The 25,241-nt window shown below is 38.5% G+C and overlaps 1 protein-coding gene and 1 long non-coding RNA gene across 2 annotated transcripts in view; one reads left to right on the forward strand and one right to left on the reverse strand.

Annotated features, from left to right (window-relative positions):
- Positions 1-25,241, forward strand: part of LOC123698270 (rap1 GTPase-activating protein 1) — a 210,460-nt gene that overhangs the window by 14,795 nt on the left and 170,424 nt on the right. The gene's annotated exons all lie outside the window — the stretch shown is intronic.
- On the reverse strand, positions 19,288-24,054 carry LOC123698274. The gene is made up of 3 exons (XR_006752394.1): positions 23,950-24,054; positions 23,235-23,355; positions 19,288-19,565 (listed from the first exon to the last, which is right to left on the reverse strand). It is a non-coding gene; the product is annotated as an uncharacterized LOC123698274 (long non-coding RNA).

A 25,241-nucleotide genomic window follows, 5' to 3' on the forward strand; every position in this document is an offset into this window, starting at 1 on the left:
TGGACCTTCAAAGGAATTGTACGTGCCGTATCTGGGTTTTGGATAAGGACCAGTCATTTTATAATAAAATATTTGTTATCAAATAAAGATAGCTCTATTTATTTTATCAAAGGGAACTCGAGATATTTCTGGGTCGAAGTCATTGATGAATTAAATTAAAATAAGGGAATATTTATGTTAACCGATTTGTATTTTATATTTTTTATATTTATTTAAGTTTTAATTATTCTACATTGAATCCAATCGGTTTATACCTTAGGTTTATACAGAGTAATATTTATAAAACAACGAGAGGAAAAAACGTAATTTATTGAGGAAAATTAGCCCTTGTGCATATAAAGGTATATTCTTATTATTTATATTAGTGTGTAGTAAGCCTAATATTAAAAATTCAGTCATTTTATCCCATTGCACTTCACTAAAGGAAATATGTAACCCATTAGTATAACAATTGCGTACTTATTCTTTATCACCTCATAGGAAACACTATAAAGAGCTTTAATCTAAATGTAGCAATTATTGCAATGATGTAACTCCTAAGAACCAATAAATGGCTTTAAAAAATTACCTTTCCAGACATAAATGGACATATTGCCTCGTTTATATTTCTTTTATCTATGGAAGCACTAACAAGGGAATCTTCCTTCAAACAATGACCTTTAAAGCTAGTCTTTACATACACTGTTGTTTTATTAGTGTTTACTTTCTGGCTTCAATAAGAATGAAAGCATTAACTTATTATGAAAATTCATTTTTTTAATAATTGACCAATAATCTATTAACCATCCAACCAAAGTACTTAAAATTAGGTTACAATTGATCCCTTCATATTTAGTTGATATTTCTGTTAATTACCGAGATGTTCATCTGCCTATAATAACAACAGTTTGAACAATAATTAATTATTGACTATAATATAGACTCTGCGTTAAGGAAAAGCAAAGGATAGTGGTTATTTTCATATAATATAATTAAGAGGATAATGTGGATGCCGTAAAGACCTCATTAATATGACAAAACAAACAACAATAATTGTCAATACATGAGAATATGTACTATTATTTAAATTAATTATCAACCATAAAATAATACGTTAGTTCTTATCTAAATAGATTAATGAGAATTGCATATTCATTGGCACATTTGATTGATACAAAAAATTGTTCCCAACATCTAACGAAGTATATAAAAGAAATGATGGCATACCTAAAGCTGCCTATAATTTTCATAACGGCACAAAAACGGTTTGACACATCCCATCCGTATCCCACTTGCTTCCACAAGACATTTATTTATGATAATGAAGCAATTCTCTTGCGAATACGCATATATCGCCTATCTAAATATGTATCTTTACTGGATATATATGCAAATAAAGATTGCTCTTTATACAGTGATTTGTTTGTGCATTGATTGAGATTGTGGACATAAATCAATGGGTCGTAAACTTTGACTTTTTTCTGGTGCTTTTTGTTATAAAAATATCTGTATAATACAAAAGGCTTGTCTTATCTTCAAGTGAAGTCATTGCTGGATGAATAATATATAAATTGCAATAATAAGTTTTGTAAAAACATACAATTTAACTTATGATTATTCAGAAGAATCTAGTCACATTGTTACGCCTCATTGTATCACAATAGTGAATGTGTGAAATGAAACCTAAATGCCTCTTCCTCCAAAACACTATTAAGATTAAAAACATCTTAAAGGAAGAACCGTTTTAGCACAGAAGTGCTAAAATATGACATATACCAGATCAATCTGAATGCTCAAATGAAGTAACATCGCGAAATATTACGTTCTAAAACGCACCAGTGAACAACAGTAATCATTATTCAATAATGCACGTATAATCGATTATGGCTGCTTATGATTGATGTATTGAGATTTCTATAAGATTATCGACTTCTTGTCGCTAGAAGTTATATGAATTTGATTTGTTTAAAACAGCCCGATATTATTTATTTAGAATTTATTATTATTATAGAATTCCCACCTTACCTCTATCTACACTAATATTATAAAGAGGAAAATTTTGTTTGTTTGTTTGATTGTAATGAATAGGCTCATAGACTACTGGAACGATTTTAAAAATTCTTTCACCATTCGAAAGCTTTTTTTTTTTTTTTTTTTTTTTTTATAGTGGAGAATGCATTTAGGCATACCCAGAGCGCTCAGGGAAAGGGCCCTGGGTTATGTCGGACTCACCCTGCAGAGTGCAGGGACCTACCGACTAAACTCCACTGTGTTCCGCCGTGCCGCTGTATTGACGGAGCCGCGGGTATTCGTTGGAACGCATCCGTAGACCCGTCAGCGGCAACCTATCTCTAGGCCCAACACGACTTAAAGCTGTGGCGGGGGGCCGCCAGCTCTACCTTCCTGGGGGGTGGCGTGAACGGAACACTTCTCACGCCGCCTCTCCGCACCGGATGATGGATTATGTCCCCGTTCCATCATCCGGCGCCCATCATCAAGGAGGCAAGTTGCGGCCGTGTAAAGCGGCCGCGACACGGCGACGACGCCCAATAGGACGGTGACGCCGAATTGGGTCCGCGGCAGGGTTTCTCTCGCGGACCCGCTCTGCCTCCTCCTTCTGCGACATCACATCCTCGCAGAATGTGACAGCCGCGCTCCACGATCTGTCGCTGCCAACCATCTCACGAACTATGGAAGGCAGGGAGAGATCAGGGCCGACGACTGCGACCAGGCGAGCACGGGGCTCGGACCATGCGGGGCACACGGCGAGAGTGTGGTCTGCCGTGTCCTCAGGACAGTCGCACCAATGACAAGCCATTTGCGGCTCCCGTCTGGCGACTTTGCACAGGTACCGCCCGAAGCAACCATGTCCGGACAGCACCTGTGTCAGGCGGAAGGTGGTGGCCCCATGCCGCCTGTCGCACCACTCACGTAGGACCGGTCGGATGGCTTCGACCGTCCTTGCTCCTGAGCTGGGCTCTTCGAGCCGACGTTTCCACTCCCTGAATCGCCGCTCGAGAGCCTCAGCCTTCCATTCCTGGACTTGTTCCAGGTATGGATTGATCCCATGCGATCTGGACGCGGCGACGCGGCGATAAACGTCCGCCAGCATTTCGGCGTCCAGGTCCCACGGGGACGTCCCGGCCATTACGCACGCGGCCTCGAAGGACACCGTGCGATATGCCCTCACGACTCTGAGCGCCATGACCCGCTGCGGTCTACGCAAGAAGGGTCTGTTACGGGTGCTCAAAGAGTCGGCCCAAATTGGCGCACCATAGAGGGCCATGGAGCGAATGACGCCGGTGTAAAGACGACGGCACGCGCCCCCAGCCCCTCTAAGATTCGGGAGCAGACTTCCAAGTGCCCCGGCCATCCCAACAAGACGGGGGGCGAGGCGACGGAAGTGCTCCACGAATGTCCAACTGCTGTCTAACACGATACCCAAATAGCGCAACGTGGAACTGACGCTGATGGACGCACCACCCACCTGGATGGCTGAACCAGCAGGTTGCGCCCTCCGACGGCCGCGAAACAAAATCGCCTCCGACTTGTCCAAAGCCACCTCTAAGCCAAGTCTTCTGATCCTGCGCACAACTTCCGCCACACCAGCGGTCGCAAGGAGGGCCGCCTCCCTATACGAGGCCCCGCGCGCAGTCACCAGGGTGTCATCCGCGTAGCAAAGCACGCTTACACCCGGGATATAAGTGGCGCGCAGGACCCAGTCATAGCCGATGTTCCACAGAAGGGGCCCAAGAACCGAGCCCTGTGGAACACCGCAAAACATCTCCTTTTCCGTCCATCCACGGCGTGCGGGGTACGCCACAGCCCGCTCTGACAGGTAGGACTGCATCAAACGAACCATGTACTCGGGCACGTTGTGGCAGCGGAGCGCCTCAATTACGCAACTCCATGGCAGCGTGTTGAAGGCGTTGGCGATGTCAAGAGACACCGCCAAAAGCACTCCACCATCATCAGACGCATTGTCTGCGAGATCACGCAGCGCCGCAATCGCATCAATGGTGGACCGTCCCCGGCGGAATCCAAATTGGTTTTCACTCAGGTCCGGCCCCACTCCCTCCAGATGATCGATGAGGCGAGCTGCGAAAACGCGCTCAAAGAGCTTGCTCACCTCATCGAGCAGCACGATCGGCCTGTAAGCCGAGGGCGAATCGCGCGGGCGTCCGTCCTTCTGCAACAGCACCAACTTCCCAGTCTTCCACCTCCGGGGAAATTGGCCCTGTTGGAGGCATTCCGTGAACAGTTGTTCCACCCTGGGTCCAAGTGCACCGAGCGCCAACACCCAAACCCGCCCTGGGATACCATCAAGGCCAGGGGCGGTGTTTTTTGCTTTGAGCCGCTCCACTGCCACTGCGAGCTCGTCACGCGTGACCGCCGGGACATTTTCATCAGCGGGCTCCTCCTGCGCTGTCATTGTGGGTGCCATCGGAGGGGGAGAATGTCTTCCCCGATCCGGAAACAGGGACGTCACCACCTGCTCCAGAAATCGAGGCTCTAGAGTTTGAGATAAGGGCGGGGCCCAAGGGCGAAGTTTTTGCCTCACCCTCTTGTACGGCCGACCCCAAGGTTCATGGTTCAAACCCTCGAGCATCTCCTCCCAAGCGCGAGTTTTTGCTGCCTTAATCGCGTCCTGGAGAGACACGATACAGTCTCTGTAGACGGCGTATAACCGCGCTTCCTCCTCTTCGTCACGCCGTCTACGGCGTCTGTGCCTGGTGTACGTCCGCCTCGCAGCCACGCAAGAAGCACGTAGCTGGGAGATATCGGCGGACCACCAGTACATTTGTCGCCTTCTCGGAACCGATCGCACTCTCCGCATGCTCGCGTCGCACACTTGCACCATTGCATCAGCAAGCCAAGTGGCCTTCTCCTCCACATCAACGCTGCCATCTTGCGGCGTCGGGAGCCAAGCCTGCACTATGGCAGCTTCAATGAGAAGCTCCCTATCGAGGCTACCAAGTGCCCAACGTGGGCGGCGCTCACCAGTGGGGATTCGGCTGGAGGCCGCTGAGGGCGTGGATACGCTGAACCGGATGTACCGGTGATCCGAAAGCGTCTCCACGTCCACAAGAACCCTCCAGTCTTGAATACACCGGGCGAGAGGGGGGCTCGCGAAAGTGACGTCTACAATGGAGCCACCCCTCTGTCGCACGCACGTCAGCTCTCTTCCGCGGTTAAGAAGTGTTAACCCGGAGGCAACTGCCCAGTCTGCAAGCAGTGTACCGCGCACGTCACTTGCCCGGCAACCCCAAGACACCGACTTGGCGTTGAGGTCCCCGGCCACGAGCACAGACAGTGGCTGCGCGAGGTCGACCAAATCTCTCAGCTCGACGAGAAACTCCTCGAAATCGGCGAGACAGCGATTTGGCGAGAAATACGCCCCAACGACGGTGTAACCGTTAATTACCGCTGAGACGCAGCCCCGTCGCCTGACCACTCGCTCTATTTGAGGACCACCTTGTGTAACTAGTGTCACCAAGCCGTCCAGATCGCCCGCCCAGTTGTCCCGGGGTGGCAAATTGTACGGCTCAGACACTATCGCCACATCGATCTCCCACTCTGCCAGGCTTTGGAGTAAAAGATCCTGGGACCTAGCACAGTGATTGATGTTGGCCTGTAGGAAACGTAGTGGGACCATTACTACGTTTCCATTGCTACCTCCGTTTGCGGCACCTCAGCAGGCACCAAAGCAGAACGTGATTTAGCCGTAGCGCTATCTCTGTTCCGAATTCCGCCTCTTTTTGGCTTGGGGGCTTTGCAGGCTAAGCTTCCAAGCCGATGCTCTGCTGGGCGCTTTGCTTCTGCACAAACGGCGCAATGAGCAGTGGTAGCAGAGCATTCACCCGCTTTATGGCCGTTAACGCCGCAGCGGAAACAAATCTCACTCCGATCGGTGAGTGAGGAGCACGTGGCACTAACATGGCCTATCTCCAAGCAGCGGAAGCAGCGCAGGGGCTTCTGCTCGGTTTGTGAGACCCTTGCGGAAACCCACCCCACCAGAACGCGCCCCGCTTGCGCCAACTTCTTCGCCGCGGTCACCGGACAGCTGATCCAGGCCGACATTGCGCCCCGCGGGCCTGAACGTAGGCCACCACATTTTACGTGCTCGACCAAACATTCACCTGCGTGTGACACTGCAGCCGCAATGTCGTCGGCGGAGGCCGAATCATCCAGGCCAGTAATTCGCAGCTCTGCACACTTCACGGGCCTGGACACCTTTACGTTGACCTCGCCTAGCACCTCCCGCAATTTGGCGGCAAGAACATCCGCTTCTTTTGTGCTGGAAGCACCAGGGATCTCCAATATCCTTGCACCGGTAACAGCTTGCCTAAAGCGTATCGCACCAATGCCAATCTCACCAAGATCGATCCCACGCCGCGCCTCCGTCAGGATCTTGGCATAAGTAATGCCACGCTCCTCCGCTCCCGGCTGAAGGGTCAGGACGACAGCCGAGGAAGAGGGGGCGTGGAGTTTGTGCCGCTTTTTGCGGGACTGCGCCGCAGGCTTCTTCGCCTTAGCCCCCTTTGTTTTCTTCCCGCCCTTCCCGACCACAGTCCATCCTTCCTTTGGCTGCTCTTCCGGGGGGGGGTCTGATGTCAGGGGCGCGACTTTGCTAGCGGATTTTGGATCCGCCACGCTTTTCGACGCCACTTTCTTCTTTTTCTTCGCCTTGGCTTTCGGCTTCATGGCCGTAACCGTAGCCGCACCTTGTACCGCCGCTTGTTGCTTTAAGGCAGTCTTCGCGACCGGAACCGCAGCCCGCTTCACGGCCCGCTGCGGTGCAGGTCCCATCGCCGATGTACCTGGTTGCGGCAGCGAGGCAGCCATCGCATATGTCTTCTTCGTAGATTGCGGGAGAGGCGCAACGTCCTCGGACGCCTGTTGGACGGCCTCCACTGTCCCTTTCCTACTATCCGCCGCCAGCGGCGGTCTTACGCGCTTAGCCGGCGGCAAACGCTCTTCTAGTGCTTCGAATCTGGCATTAGTCATTTCTCCCACCTGACGCAAGATGGAAGCTACCAAGTCAGCGTCAGGTTCCCGTGGTAGAGGACGCACTTGAGCGCTTTGCGAGGTCTTCACCTTTTCTAGCTCCCTTTTTAAGAAGTCGATCTCGGCCTGTAGGCGGGAGTTGTCCGCCTGCAGAAGCCGTGTCTCCTCAGATACTGTGAGCCGCTTGAATTGCGCTACCGACTGTTCAATATCGTCGTGCGCCAGTTTGAGGGTTTTTTTGAACGTGGTCTTCAAATTAGTTGACTTGGACCGCACCTTCTCAATGGCGGCCAAGTTCTCCGCAATTCGGAGGCTAAGAGCTTCCGCCGTGTTACCTTCCGTAACTGGTATGGGTGGGAGAGGAGCGCTAGCACGTGTCGCTTCGATGCGCTCAGCGCACTCCGCGATCTCTTGCTCGGCCTGCAACTCTATCTCTAACTTGCGCGACGCGTCCAGTTTGGCTGCACGCCGAGCGGCGCACGTACCCGGCGTGCGGCCCTTCCCTCTTTTTGATGAGGTTTTTTGGAAAGGGGTTTTTGATCCCCCAATTCCATCCTCCGAATCTGAATCGGAGCGGCTCTTATCTAAGGACCTCTTCCGCCATAACCTACCTCTTACGTGGGATTGCAAATCCCCCACGCTGTTGGCTGAGCTTGACCTCGAAAGCATCACAGCCCTGCTCCGTCTTGTCCTGGTACGCGCCAGAGACATACTCCTATCCTTCATACTACTATCCTTCATATTCATATCCTCCATCGTCCTAACGTCATCCGAATCAGAAAGTCCATCATTGTCCATATTAGTTGTGCCAAAGTCGTCGTTAAAAGGGGCCGGGTTTACTGACATTTTTGTTCCCACGAGTATGGGGGATATAAAAAGTCCATCCGGGCGGTGCCCCCTGCACCCGGATAACCCTTTTACACCATGGAGGACGGGCGGTATCCATGGGTGGCCACAGCTAGAGCTCACGTACTCCCGAGCCAAACTGCCCAAGAGGGACAGGAAATCCACGCCGCTGGACTAAAGCGCAGATTTGAGGGTTTTTGATGAGGTGTCCTTCCTCTCGGGCCGGCCGATTAAGGCAAGCCCCCTGGTCCGTTGTAGCTGCTAGACGTGACAACAACACTACGACGGATAACAGGTTGCCCGACGGGAGGCCGAAGCCTCTAACCAGATGACAGAAAACCTGCCGCCCAGCCCGCCGCGCCGCGATTGAAACAACCGCCATTCATCGCTGCAGAGCAGCCCCTTGTCCGGTAGGACTAAAACGTCCGCAACCACTGGTTGCCATACCTCGCCGCAAAAGCAGCACTGTTCGAATGCGAACCCAGCAATTTCCCTGCAAAGCAGAGATTGCAACGAAGGCGTGGTAGCCCCCGAGTTCCTCCACGCTGATTTTGGTCCGCGCCGGCAAGACCACCGGTACCCCCCATATCTGGGGGGCCTCCCCCTATCCGCCACCTGGGGACGCGCCCGATGGGAGACCAGAAACTCCGCACGGGACCATTCGAAAGCTACATTATCCACGAGTAATATAGGCTATATATTATCACGCTAAGACCAACAGGAGGGGAGCCACGCGGGTGAAACCGCGCGGCACAGCTATAGTATTTCAATAAATTGATATAACTTGACAAACCATTGTAAAGAGTCTTGCGTTTTGCTCTCTTCTCTAAAGATCTGTTAACGGACATTTGGTAAATTATGTACCATGAATTTATTTTAAATTGCCAATTCAAAGCGCTTGTAAAAGAAGTCTAGTTTTAATTAAATTTTGAGTTTAAAAACTAGTCTTTTACCTATGATTAAAAGTGTAATGAAGAATTCTAACGTTAACTTTATTAAATTATGCTAAAATGTTTTATATAATATTTTTGGGATACAGACAAAATAAAGTGAAAATATTTAATTTTAAGTTTTAATTAACATACATTTAAAAAAATGGTTCATGAGCGACTCAGGCTTAAAGTCGTTACGTTTCGTTGAATTGACGAGATAGGATTTTAATTAAAATTCTCTTGCTTTAAACAGGTTTTAAAGAAATTTATATATTTTACTTCTTTATAATTAAAATAAATAATATAATGAGAAGTATAAGTAATAGGTATGATTTTTTTTAATGAAATAAGAGTTCATTAGACTACTTATTTAATATTTTTTGTAATCTCGTATTACTGTGAATTCGAACAATTATTTACTCATTAGGTAGGTAATTATCTTCTTGAATAGGTGTATTTCTTTAACACAAAAAGACTAGCTGAATCCCATGATACTTGAAGACAAAATTAAATTAGGATATAAGAAGCTTAAAGTGTGATTGATTGCTTTTCAGTTTATTCATGTCAATTGTTTACTGAGAAACTCACATGTATACATTCAAAATATATAATTACGATTACCTATTGCATTTTGTTCAGTATTTATCACGGAAAATATTCATTATTTTCAAATAAATGGGAATTATCTCCACAGTGCAGCGTGGTGTCACTAAACCGACGGACGTTCATTCAGACCGAGAGAGATATACAGTGAGACAACTTTATTTTAATGCATTACGAAGTGTGCACAAAGTTGATATTACCAAGTGGTTTTTATTTCATATAGTTTTTCAATATAGAGATTTAATAAAAAGAGAACTTTTTATATAATTTTGTGCCCTTTGTGTGATTGAAAAATCTTTTGAATTGATAAAAATATTATAGAAACACTCTTAACACACCTATTAAATGAATAATGGGATAATAATATGTGGACTAATGACATTATTTTCGCGACGTTACGAACACTTTACAGCGAGCGTGATTACGGGGAGACTGAGATGTTATACGTAACCAAGTTTTTTAGAACCTCACAAAATATAAACAGTATGTAAAACTAGCCTCATCAAATTATGGGGTTCGATAGGTCATTAGTTGTTTGCTTTGTGAAAATAATTATATTATTCAAATTAAAAAAGTTATATTTTGGAATAAACATTGTTCTCTAAGGGAAAATAAAACAATTGAGTTTTCAGTCAACCTAAGAACTTAATACATCTTTGTAAATAAATTTCTGGACTGTCTGCAGAACTTGGCGCACATTTAGATCTCATTTCTTTTTTGGCAAATTAAGTCAACGATTGAACTCAGCTCCAAATTTTACATTTATGTTTTTGGTGGGATAGTTTGTTTCTGTTTAACGCCTGAAATGCTTCAGCAATTCACAACTAATGTTCAAAAAATTCAGCATGTTCATTTGGGATGATAGATATACTTTCTCGAAGAACGTAAAATCAAAAAGTATTACAGGGTAACGCTTGTCGGAAACCTAGTATTATATAAAAACCGATAAATGTTAAACAAAATATATGAAATACGAGTTACAAATCATAAAATGAAATTTATTTACGTGAACCGTAATAAGCGAGTTTCGTACGGTTCGCAATTTTATTACGGATTATTTATTGGCAATAAATCGTATCGTTTTTAATGTTGTGAAATATCATATTTGCTTTACTGTCAGTCATTATGTATTCTTTTTGTGTGGTAATAAATACAAAATATTTGATCAAAATCTCTATGACCGGTTGCAGAGCTTGACCGACCATCAGTGCGTACGTCAGTCGCGCTTGTCATAGTATGGAAATTCATAAAACCGTTCATAGCTAGACCGACCATACGCACGCGTATCGTCATGCGTGTGTCATAAATAAAAAAAAATAAATAATAATAAAAAGCCCGTTTATTTCCAATCCACAAGAAAAGTTTTGATACATGTACTTAAAGCTATTTTACTTATTAAAATTACACTATTTTTTTAACTTAAATTTTTAATTACTAATACTTAATTCATTTTTCTTCCATTTTTTTTCATTTTTGACGTAACATCCAGTACCAGTACCATTGATTGGAACCCCTTCTCGGGTATAGGCCTCCTCCAGCTTTTTCCAGGTATCTCTGTCCTTTGCCTTTTTTCTCCATTCGTTCCCTGCTATATTTTTTATATCATCTATCCACCTTTTTTTAGGGCGTCCTACATTTCTTTTTCCCTTCGGCCCTTTCCATATGGTTGTCTCCAGTGTCCATCTTTTGTCCGAGCATCTTGCTATATGTCCCGCCCATTGCCATTTCTGTTTTAGTGCAAATTGTAAAGCGTCAATGATTTTTGTCTTTCGTCTTATTTTTTCACTTTTTACTTTTTGTATTTTTCTTATTTTAAGTATACTCCTTTCCATTGCTTTCTGGCAAGCTACTATTTTACTTTTTATTTTGGAGCTGTATGTCCACGTTTGGCAACCATATGTAAGGGTAGGTAAGCGTGTGTCATAGTCATACACAATGTTGATGCGTATCGTCAGGACCGATGGTACGCACTGACGGTCGGTGAAGCTCTGCAACCGGCCTATAGGCCTGTGTCTTTAATATTTACAGATACTTTTTAGCATTATTGAGCGCGCAGAAAAAAACTTTCATTTTAAACTTTTGATATACACTGGTGCTTTTGGTTAAGTTATTGCCAGTAATCATTTTCCGTCAGCTGGGCCCAACTTACTCCTTTTTGCTGTCCTGAAAAAAAAAAACTAAACCGATTACAATAAAATCAAAAATTAATCTTAAGAGAATCTTTTTATTATTTACTACCCAAAATGTAATCGAAATCAATTCAACCGTTCTTCCTTCATATCTATCAAAATATTGACACCTACATGTTCACATTCAACATACACACAGCACACAAACAAAACCCTCCCTTCAAAATAGAATACGCCAAAAATTCCAAGCACGTATTCACAGTTAAACTATGTGTCCCTTCTGACAGGACAAAGTTACAATGCAGACAATTTCTGTCAAAATATTTGGGAATGAGCCGAAAAGCGACCACAGTTGACGTGAGCCAAGGCAGAGCCGTGCCTACCACGCCGTCACTTGCGGCAGGAATCGTGAGAATAACTGCACATAGCTTTATTTCTGAAATAAGCATAAATATTTGGAAATACAGCCTGTATTTATACTTAATTTTTATTTACTTTTGAGCCCGGAAGAGGAGTGTATTTGCTCAATATCAGAAGCATCATTTGATTAAATTCTAATGTATTAAGGAAGATAAATGTATGAGCAAAACTGTGAGCATGTTTAGTTTACTTTATTACTCAACTTAATAGTAATTCTGGTTCATCAATTTTTATCATCTAAGGTAGAACTAGTAGTATGCACTATATTGTACCGTCAATCCCGAAAATCTGTTGCATAAAATGCATTTGAAATAAATAGGAAACATAAATCACATTTTATTCTTTGTCTGAGTTTCTACATATTAGCACAATATTAGTACTAAGCTGTTATATTGACGTTAAGGCCAGTAATTAAATATAACACTTTGAACACGCAAATTGCATTATTTAGTTTATTATTAGTTTTTCTTTTAGGGCCTGTTTCACAATGAGAAAATTAAAACTAATTACAACCAGCCAAACGATATATACATAAACTTTATCTTCTAAAAAATATTGTAACTGAAAGACATCGAATTAAAAAGCTTACCTAAACATTCTGATACAGATTGATAGCCTAAGCTTCGTAGCATAATTTATGTATTACATTTGTGATAAACATATTCATAGAAAATTATACTTTATGTTAAATATTTATAAGGTCTATATTCCCAAGCCAGACGCCAAACGATCCCTAAATAGGTCTAGGTCTTTTAGGATACAGAAGGGAGATTTCGCAAGAGACAACTGATCAGTGTAATCCGCTTCGATTGTTCCACATCCCATTAGTATGTGACTTTGACAAAGAATAGGCATTTCTTTCAATCTATCTATTTATAGTGTTTAGGCGTGTATTAGTTATCTGTGATAAGTACAATTAAAGTATAAATTCTGGTCTCGAAACTAATATACGTAGGTATATATTTGTTTCATTTTTCATTTCATTTCAGCACAATATTTACAATAATAATTCTACTCTCATACCTGTCATAACTGAAAGAAAAAGTGATAATAGTTATAAAAGTGATATCAAAGATCCTTCTAGAAATTATAATCTGATCCAGCCGACACCTCCTTATCGCATTTTAATGGACTCTTCCATCAGTGAAGGTCACTTATTTTGGTTAAGGTTCGTAAATAAATAGTAGTAATAGTATCTAATATTCTATTGGAATTGTAATTTTATGTAATTATTTAAACTTAATCAGCGATTTTCCCTTTGGCGTAGGCCTCGCCTAGGTAACCACCTAGGTAGTATAGTAATTGATTAATTATAGGAATACATTAAAATTATACAAAATTATAAAAGTCTAGCTCCTGAGCAATGTTTAACGTTTTGTAAAGCCTTATTCAGGTTAATTTACTAATTCAAACCAACTACATGATTACCGTAAACTATACGTAGGCGTTACTAGATCACGTACATGTAATTCAATTGTATACGGTCTATTTGTGGCCAATAACAAATGTTTCTACTTATTTCGAATTGCCTTACATTTGTGATATAAGTCTTATTGAAATGTAAGATCGGAATAATAGAATTTTGTGGTCATATTTGACTCAATAAATTACGACAGTATTGTTCTTTCTAACGTGAATTTGAGACGATGACAAGATATAATAAGCTATGAATTAAAACATATTTAAATAATGTATTCTGAAAAATTAATTATATTAGAAGGTTGAGTAACAGACAGACAGACAGAGTTACTTTCGCATTTATAATATTAGTACCTATGGATTAGGTAGGTTGAATTCCAGTAAATAGTACACCGAAAAAGGTTCATTTTACTTTCATTATTATTCGTTACGAAATTTTATTGAATTCACCTTATACCTACTTCTTATTACGTCAAGTCAATTTAATTTGATCTTTTTAGAAATAAACTTTTAAAATAACCTTTAGTTTTATCGAAACTATAGAGTAAAATCATAGTAAAATACTAGCTGCCCAAGCAGACGTTGTTCTGCCCTTTTGCAGTTTTTTCGTTTTTCTTCTTCCTTCCTTATGCCATAACAAAAACTTAAAAAGTAATAACTGAACTGGTCCAGCCATTCTCAAGTTCGACGATTACATTTGGAGATTCATTCTTATCATAACATAGAAGTTGTATTTCATGTCACTAAATAATAAATATGAAATATATTTGTAGCAAATACGCCAGACAATTTAACCTTATTCCCCTATATCCCTCAAGGTATTCAGCTAATGACCGTGAAAACAAGGGGTGATAGATAAAATTAACACAAAGGTTACTTTATTTACATTTATACCAAATAATTATTATTAACAAAAGACAATGCCGCCTTCTAATGGTTAGAACAGGGAAAAAAATTAAACATACCGGAATACTTTTCTTTTAAATAAAAAAGAATCATCAAAATCGGTTCACCGAGTAGCTCGGAGGTGACTTGAGAACCTCCTCCTTTTTTGAAGTCAGTTGTAAACATGTTAAAGTTAATTAATTATCTATACGTTGAACTGGGTTTAAACTGAAGAGAAAACAAGGAAACTACAGGCTTCAGACACTCAAGTTTCAAGGATTGACATCCCCTAAACCGCACTGAGTCTTGTATTTCAGTCGTATTTCTCATTGGAACTACTAGAAACTTAGCATTCAACTGATTTATATTACAGCAGTAATAAACATTTATATACCAAATAAACACAATTTTTATTTTCTGTATTTCACGTAATATAATATCTGAAAGCACCTTTTCATAATTACGTTCGTAAAAATGAAATAAATGGGTGTCTATGTAATTAAATTTTCTTTCTAATGGCTCAAACGGGATTACATTATATGTTTTAATAAATTTTAATTACGACTTCAGCACAAATTACACTATAAATAAACGTTTACATTTTGGTAATTATATAAAAATTGTTAGAAAAGTAGAATTTTGCGTAGTGAATTTCTCGAAAGCACTAAGCTAGGCAACTAGGTCGAGACTCGAGAGTTGTTCAGAAGTAATACCTAGCTTTCGGTTCCCTCAAGTGATCCTCGTTTTCGATTATCGGAACTACAACAATCCAAACTTGACTGTTAAGTAACTATTGGATTCTGAATTATCCTGCTGCTATTTTTACTTTGTACCAAAGTTGTAATTCTATTTAATATTTTATTCCAATTATATCGTGATCCTACATTATTTAGTCGACAACTTGCAAAAATTACAGTTTCATACTCTTTATGGGTATTTTAAGGTATAATCACTCATATTTTCATCTCAATGGTTTATTGTAAACTAGTGGTCCGCCCCGGCTTCGCCCGTGGTAAATGTTTCGCAATGAAAGGTAGCCTATGTCCTTTCTCGGGTATCAAAATATCTCCATACCAAATTTCATGCAAATTGGTTCAGTAGTTTAGGCGTTATTGAGTAATAGACAGACAGACAGAGTTACTTTCGCATTTATAATAATAGTATGGATATATTGTCATTTTTAACATACTTCTACAATAAATTATTATTATTATACACTATACAATTTTCCGAAATATCCTGTTGTCAACACAATTGTTTGAAACAAAGCTCGAACATTCTACCAAACAAAGGCAAGGCGTTTGAAAATATAACCACCGATCCATCTTTGTCCGCCGATCATTACGTACCTCATGAATTTTCTTTCAACTGATACGGGTTAAGGTCAAAGGTGAAGACAGGCTCACGAAATGTGGTATATCAATTTACAGGCTTAATTAATATGACATTAAATTGAGCCAAGATTAAACATGAGTTGATTCTATAATTAATGTTAATTGTTGGGAGTTAATGTTCTTTTAATTGATATGCACTTGTTAATTTGTATGATTTCAATTGCATTTGTAATTCTATTTTTGGAATAGACTGTTAAACGTGTTTTGCAGTTTAACGAGTGATTACCTTAATTGAATTTAATTTGATTGAGAATATTAAGATATGAATATGGTGCTATTGACATAGAACTCACCTTTAGTATTTATAAATTAGATTCATATTAATTATTTCTATTCCAGTGTATCATAAATGAAGATGATAATCCGTTCGTTGCTCTGTTACTTAGATCCCTAATATAATTTTTCTTCAAAAAGTAATAACATTGTATTAATAATTCCACACACAAAATATTATGTACTCCTGATGAATGGAACGTTATGTGCATAATGAAATGTAAGACACTAACGTAAGGCGTAAGGATTAACACGTTGCAATTTGTGAGATAATTAACTATTCCTCTGAAGTGTCATCATATGAAATGCGCTCAATCTCAGGTACAATCTGTACGTAGTATGGACTATAGAGTACTCTTAGGAGTCCTTTATGCGAAATAATAATGGCGGCCCTCTATTACTTTTTCTCGAGGGTTACCTTTGAGTGGCTATTGTCTCGGTTTTGAGTTGGTTTCAAAAACCAACAAAAACTAAAAACTTGTCACCTGTACATTCAATACTTATGTTTATTTCATTGCATAAGTGAAATTTGCTGAAAATGTTATGTAATTATGACTGTATTTGCCAAGAAATGGATAGCATGTTTCCTTAGTAGAGTCATTTGTTTTCTTACGTTTATTATTTACTAGCTGTGCCCCGCGGTTTCGACCGCGTTGCTCCGCTCCTGTTGGTCTTAGGTTGATGATATATAGCTTATAATCTTCCTCGATAAATGGGCTAACTAACACCGAACTAATTTTTCAAATCGGACTAGTAGTTCCAGAGATTAGCGCGTTCAAACAAACAAACAAACAAACTCTTCATCTTTATAATATTAGTATAGATTTTTTCGACGAAATGCGCTCTTCATTACTCAGCATTTCTGAAAAAGATACAAATATTTAATAAAATAAGACAAACTTATAATTATTACAATAGAAACATTATACATGAGGCAGCTCTTTCTTCATAACAACATATTTCTGAGAACTAACAGAATCTTCTTCAGTCAAATTACAAAAATATAGAGAACTAGGATTATACCTTATCTAGTATTAAAATTGTAAACAAGCTTGATTAAAACATCTCTTAGCTAGTTTATGTGGTACCATCAGGCATCAGTAAACCTAGATGTGAATACTAGTGAAAAATTCAAACATTTCCCCTCGGGAAATCACTGAAAAAGGGTTATTTTACACTCGGTTAGCGCAGTTGTTCTGACACATGTATAACTTTAGCAATATCGTTATACACATAGCGTTTTATTAAAATATCGCATGTATTTGTTGGTAGTATTGCGGCAATACGCTCGGTTCTTTATGAATTTATCATACTTGAATGCATCGTTTGTGCATACTAATGGCTTTTGTTAGGCTGATATTACTATTGGTGTTCAAGCTTTGTATACATTTTTGTTGCTGGCGCTAGTTCAATCTTTGTTTGATTAATAATTAAAGCGTGTACAGAAATAACTTGTTTGTGTTAATCCAGAATATACCTTTTTTTTTTTTAGTGGGGAAATCTTGCATAGATACCCACGGCCTCCGGGGAAGAGGCCGTGGGTTATGTCGGATTCCTACCGACCAAAACCCCACTGTGTTCCGTCAAGCCGCATCAGCGACAGGGCCACGGGTATGTGTAGAATTCATCCGTGACCCCATCAGCGGCAGCCCGTCGCCGGGCCCAAACATCCAGAATATACCCTACTAATGTGCCAAACTGTTTCATTCCCAAAATCATTATCTTAACAAACATCTTTCACATTTAGAAAAGCCCTAGAATTGCCTTGCGGTTTTACCCCATTAAGTTTAGATCCTATGAATAAATGCAGGCCAAGTTACTGCTGACCGCCAATTTCAATGGTATATACTTATTATGTGAACGTAGATCCGAAAGGTCCTGAATTCGACTCCCGTTTCGTCGTATGGACACTAACGTTTCGTTCTAGCAGGACACATAAAACTGCTCATTTACTAATGGGAAACGGATGAAAAATATCACATCTTTTTCCCCTCACACATTAAGAAAGTGTAAAGAAAAGATAACAGAATATCCGTAACATACAAGCACACGTTGAAACAATCTTCTAAAATTAGTTAGTAAGATGATACGAAATAAAAACCAATATAACACTGATGCCAAATTGCACCAGCAGGATGCAGGAGCATGATTCATATCCCACTTCAATTAAAATATATTGCTGCATCCTTGTACTCTCAATTAGTACAGCCAACTTTACCATTAGCACCCGCTATTTAAATCGTATGAAAGATCCATCAATATAAGAAGCTGTAAAAGACAGAAGCTATTTGATATTTGAGAAATTTTTAAGGAATACTCTTTCGGTTTAAAGAAAACATGTTCCATTATTGAATTAGATATTTTTGGTTTAATCGCATTCAAATGCTTTATAAATATAAATTTATTGCGCTGTGTTCCGTCCGTTTTCACCCACAACCCGTAAAATTTAAGTGTCACCTAAGTCAATTTAGGGGATACCTAACGTAAAATTTGCTTTCACCGCCAGATAAGTGTCACCTAAATCGTTAGGTTACGTAGTAATTTGAAGGGTCCCTTAAACTAAGGAACCCATACTTAGGAGACTGTTTAGGGGTTATTGGTGAAATCGGGCATGAGACACATAAAACTGAAAGAATAGAATAAGTTCCATCGCTCTGGCGGGTCACGAGTGGCTGAGTTGGTCAGGCATCCGCCCCGAAATGGCGCGAAAGGATGCGGGTTTGAGTCCCGCCTCGTGATCGAATTTTTTCTATTCTTTATAAATTTATGTTCCATTATTTTCTATTCATTAAAAATTTCTCACTTGAATGCTATCGATCTAAAAATGAACGTGATATTGAAACCTGTGCTTTTCTGCATTATTATTTATTTATTATTATTACAAAGTGCTTTTGTAGCGAGCTTACAATACAAGGAAATGCAAGGAGCTTCGTAGAATCAGGTTATAAATACAAAGTGTAATTGAACCATATTCTTGTAACTTTAAGAACTATGAAGTACTGGAAAGTGTTTTGTAGTTGGAAGTTTCTTGGTTAAGAACTAAATAATTATATGCAACTTATAATCAAGAAATTATTACGTAGTCCTAATTTAGGACAACACAATAAACCTACTAAATGATTAGAAAGATTATTGAGTAAAAAAACAGTTTTTCATAATTACTTCACAAACAATGATAGGAAATATTTAATAAATTCCACCTCATACTCCTGCCGTAGAATTAATTTCAGCACCTAGGAATACCTCACTTTAACAATTAATTATTTTCAGTTCTTTAAATAATTAATTTAACGAATTTTTGCCATATTATTTCGGGTAAAGCGTACAAAACCCGGGGCGAACAACTAGTAGTAATAGAAATCACATCAGTCATTTATAATAACCTCAGGCCAACAGGCCCACCTGCACCTTTTTTTGCCAAAAAAACAGTGTTCGGTCTTTTTTCAAATCTTTCATTTAAACATAAAATCATTTGTTTCTCGAACTGTGAGCCCGCATGCAATTAGGTTTAAAAATACGAGAATATACCCAGTGATACTCATATATTGCATTCCTCATGACATATTCGCATATTTGAGTTATTACGGGACTCCGTTTCTGTTTTGCTTCCTGAAACTAGTTCACAACCCCTGGGTATATGATCATTTATATGGAGGACTAGGTTGACTTTTCTGTTCCTGAAACGAATATGAAAAATCTAATGTTATTTAGGTTTGCAGAGATTATAATAAATTAATATACATAATAGCTTAGTAGTTCACAAAGCTGATTAATTAAAGTTGTACTTTTTGTTTGTTTTCCAAATTGATTTTCTAAAAAGTTTATCAATTTATTTTAATTATAAACTTAGTACCAGACACTAAAGAATTAAGCTGACGTATTTGTAAACCACTCGAAAATTTATCACTTCAATGTCATTCGACAAATTTGCGATTGGAATAAGCAATATAAGCCAAATCGAGACGGTGGAGTTTACTTAGGACTTCTCTATCGGCTATATTATGCGACACAGCACAAACACAAACAGTTCCCATAGGTCAACTATTTATCGAACGTTGAATTAGTTTACCCCTAAATGTTATCGAAATTGTGTTGGTTTACTAAATTTAAATTTGTCGTCGTTTGCGTCGCTACCAACGTGTTTGTCGTCCGATTTGCAGGAACTTTTGTTATAAGGCAATTAATTCATAGTCAGCTACCACGCGGGGTGTATAATTTGGAAGTTTGTATCAATATTACTATTTATTATTAAATCTATTATAAAATAATAAACCTGTTTTTAAGAATATGATAATATGTATAATAAAGATACATATTATTGTGAAAGGCTTTGCCTTTTGCTTATAAACTATATAATCTCTACGAAATAGAACATTACTTAAAAACATCGCTGTTAAATATTTATATGAAAACATATGTCATCGTTAATTTCCTTTTATTCCACTTTAAATAGATTTTTAAACAAAAATTCTGCAATCGGACCAAACATCAAAGTATGCAGTCAGTTAATTTTATGGCCACTAATGTGTAGTGACATAATTTTTGAGTAATAACATTTTATAGGAAGTCTCCATTGCCATAAAAGTTTCAGTGGTATCAAAACAAAGATATAAAGTTGATGCAGGTCGTTGACCCGGCTGAATCAGATGTCGCCAGGCCTCTGAAGCACTAGTACCCTTTCGACACTGCGGCACCGACTAGTGATGTTATTTGACGATAAAATCTATGGTTTTCCTTTAATATTATGCTTGTTTATAAAATAATACTTTAGAGAAAGATCGACATGAGAAGTAGGTACATTGAGTGCAATAAATATATCGTTATGACTTCATGTTTATTTTCGACCAATATAATCGAATAAAAATAAAGTTTTGATATTTAATCGGTTTCTGTATTAACTATTCATGAAATTAAAAGCAAATGCCTAGACATTTTATAATTACTCAATATTGCTTTTTTACTATCGGTATATAATTTCATTTAAATTCCATCAAGAGCACGAATTTAGAACGTTGATGTATTTCAGAGGCTTTCCTAATTAATTTGAAATTAAATCAAAGTCAAAAACAAATCCTGTATCTTGAATAGCTATTTTAATTAAACGTCACGCAGAGTTTTGAAAAAGTTTTACCTGAATAAGGAATCTTGTGTATAGCGGGAACCTTCCAATTAAAGCTAGTTCTAAAGAAAAAGCTGTATCGATTTCTTGATAGACACAAGCACGCAATTAGTTGAACTCATGCACAAACTAAAACACATTATCTTTATCTATATACAACTAATTTACTTCTTTACTCTTTCCTCCATTTAATGACGAAGCTAATAAATAAACATCATGCCGTTTCACACTTCTAAGTAAGAATCTTGACAGTCTTTTTTACTTTTGACAGATGGTACGTACCATGTTTAATTTATCGATGTCGATAAAAAGCGGACTTCCCTTATTAGCGCCATGTTTCATCTTTGTACAAATGACCAGATAGGAGCTGAATGAAATCGTTGTAGTGCTTGCTTTATGGGCTATGTCTGATACAAGTGCATGCATCTATCCTGGTATGAAACTCGTTACAAATCTATGAAGTGCGCCTACATCAAGTGACTGCGTTACGTCACAAAATAAAATGGCTGCACTTTTTTTTTTAATTTTGATGTTCTTATTGTACTGTATTATTTAATTTGTATTGTTTATTCATAATTGTATTTTCATGTTTTAATTGAACCTTTGTAATTTTTTTCTGTCTAGTACCTACAGTCAAATGTTTTTTCTTTCATAATTTCCTTAAAGTGATTCCGATAACAATGAATGAAAAAAGCAATTTAAATGTTTACTTTCAATTTAAAGCAGGACGTTTATCAGAAAATGCAAAAGGAAAGAGCTTTCCTAACGTCTTTATGACGGTTTTATTCAAAGAAAATCTTTAAATGTAAAAATGGATGTCTTCCAGCGAGATTCACATAATCTGGACGAAGTCGGCGGCAATTTTTTGCAAAATTATTTATTTACTCTCTAAGCCCGCCTGAGGTGTGCCAGATATGGAATTGGATAAATATTTTTTTTACATATTTTGCAATTTTTTACATAAAATTAAAAAAAAAACATGCAAGTTAACGAGCCATAATTATTTATTTGTACGAACGATTTCTGATGACGAGACGAACCGCTTCGATTATAGCAGAATTTTTTCCTATCATAAGAAATATACGAGTATATAACATTATATTATGTATGTCTTGGGGCCTTAACTGCTTCAATACTGTATCTCAATATAATATTTTCTCACAGGTACGGTATGAAATTGATATTCTGAGACGAGAAAACTTTATAAAATTATGTTGATATCGAGACGAATTTTATTATTCTAACAGACGTTTGACATGTACCTGCGGAAAATGTACACAATATTTTATAGTACCTATCGTAGTATTTTTTTAAATGTGATAGGATTCTGACAACATTTTAACGTTTATCAGGTTATGATTGGGGCCTGTTATATGTATAATAGTGTTTTATATCGAAATTGTGCTGAGTTATAATCTGAATTTAAATTTAAAACCTTTGAAAATTAAAACACGATTTCGTTTCCGTATCCAGCACATAATTTATATTATTCCGATGACCTACTCGTTAAAATACAACAGAACAGCAACGTATTATTTTCATGAAATTCAACATTAGATAGAAAAATTGTCTCGTATTACATAGCTTTTATAATATCGTATTTAAAGGATCATTATTCAAAATGGAATAATATCAGCATAATGCGGGCAAACGTCCATTCATTACACATTTTTGTTCAGCTATTCACTAGATTTAAAACCTTCAATAGCTGCTAATGAAAAGGCACACTTAACGCACAACCTCTTTGGTGAAATAAAGTTGAAACATGTTTTTGAGCATAAAGGATTGCATGCACGTGCATTTAATGCATGCTATTGAGTGATCGGAGTGACTCATTTAAAGTTAAACCATGCTTGTACTAGAATGTGAAGTTCGCCTGTTCACGACTGATTAGTTTATTTTGCTAGGTGAATGAACGCCTTGGAAAACGCAAGCCTTTAACCTAGGAAAAGGTAATCTATACATATAATAACTAATAAGTTGATTTTTTAGTGTTGATCGATAAAAGTGTCATAAACGGCAATGTAACACGGACTGATACTTTTAGATATATATTGCTCTAAAATAAAACAATAAAACCTATATATATATATTACGTATATATAAATCGTCTCACTTTACACACGTCACACTCAATTTTATATAAGTTATCCACATTAACGATTTGCCTTCAGTGTATGTCTGTGCCTACGATACTTACCATACACCATTTTATGGTTAGACTTACTTGATTGACCTCATTCTGAATGCTGAGTCGAATGTTATCACTTTTTTTTCAATAAAAGATCTCTCCTGCTACACTACTGAAGATTCAAAAATTGCAGCATCTCCTGATACTCCGATGTAACCTTCAAATACAAAGTTATATTAAAAATGATGTTAATTAATGTTACATATATGAACAATCGTAATGTTCCTGCATATAAAAGGTATCAACTACGTTTATATCAAATGAAACTAAGTTTAAATCGTTTCCTTAACGGGAAGACACGCCAGTGTTCATGACAGGCGTGTTAATTACAAACGAATATTAGGCGGAATAAAGGTATCATTATAATTATTATATTTTAAACTCTATTGTGTTGCATAAGGGTTTATTTTTCAATGGTTTAAATATTATATTAATTGCAAAATAACACTAGTGAAAGTATATTTTGACACGTATAAATGTTGATAATAAATATTAACAGACGAAAGAATCTCGGTTACTTTTACTATTAGGAGTTAAGCTTAGCTAAACAAAGTGAGAATTACTGAGCTTGGCAAAACAGAGCATCGGCAATCGGACAGAAGAATCATATCACAGATTATATCATATATATGATATAGATAGTTATGATCATATTTATTACCAGCTACCTACATGCTGTTGCCCTACACTTGACTTATATCTTATTCTTATAAATTTATTAACATCTTCATTCTAGCAAATACAAATTTACCTTGTTCTTCCTCTTCTATTTTGTAATCCTCTCAGATCCTGAAACTCGTTGTTTACTTTTTCCTTGATTCATTTAACATCAACTAAATCAAGAACCTTTATGTCCTGTGTTTATATACACATAAAAATACAATAAATAAATAAGAGAATTACTAATAGCTACTAGAGAATTACTAAAAACTAAAGCCAATGTACCTATTTCAATATAAATATAAAATAATATATAGAATTATGATTATTGCAAGATTAGGAACAAACATGCAAATTATGCGCAAACAATACCAATTTACTAGTCATTTAAACCACAGCCTTTCCGATCATTACTGCCAGTGGATTAAATCGAGTATGAAATTAATGTGAAATATTTGAAATGCACCACAATGGCTATCATCTGGCACGTGTGAATTTTATTTGAATTGACTGTTATGGAACAATGGTGGAATTATGAAAAACAGACAAATGTTTGGCTTGTTGTACGTCAATGTTTTTTATTTCGTCAATTGTTTCTATGTCTGATATTGGATAGTTATTTTGATTTAATCCACCTTAGATATAAAAAAATAGATTTTAAAATAATTATGTAGTAGTAACTACATAGTAATACGCGTATTCATATTTTAGGGGCTGTCCATTAATCACGTGAGGCTCGAAAGGGGGGGGAGGGGTCCATCAAAACATCACGAAATATCACAAGGGGGAGGGGGGGTAAAGTAGTATATCACGTGTAGTGAATGAAATTAAATTGTCATTTTGAACATACGCTGTAATATCCATCAGTCTTATTAATATGTACTAAGTAGTTCTCCGTCTGCGGCTTCGCCCGATTTGCCAAGAACCTTATAAATTATATACTAAAAACTTTCTCGAGAATGACTCTATCTATAAAAAAACGTTTTAAAGATTTAATCATACAGACACAGATGACGGGAAGTGACTTTTGTTTTATATTATATAGTGATGTGTTCTACTTTATTTTTGCAGCATTTGATCCCTTCCTTGGTATATAGCTGTAAATATAAAAACGAACTTAGGTTCGGTCACCCTAAGGACTAATATAAAATGGTCCCTATTTATGAAGGCAAAGACCCCTTTGCCCGTAAAGATAAATAGATCATTCATACAGATGTGAAATGCAATTGACCCATACTTAATAATACCTAGAGCTCGGACTGTTATCATCCTTTTGGAAACAATGGATAAATCAAATCAAAGACGTCCTAATAAATATTCTAAGAAAATATACCCCGAATCAATTACCTACGGGAGCGAAAAGTTTCAAATAGTTGCTAATTG

Source organism: Colias croceus, chromosome 15 (assembly GCF_905220415.1).
Source record: "Colias croceus chromosome 15, ilColCroc2.1".
NCBI lineage: Eukaryota > Metazoa > Arthropoda > Insecta > Lepidoptera > Pieridae > Colias > Colias croceus.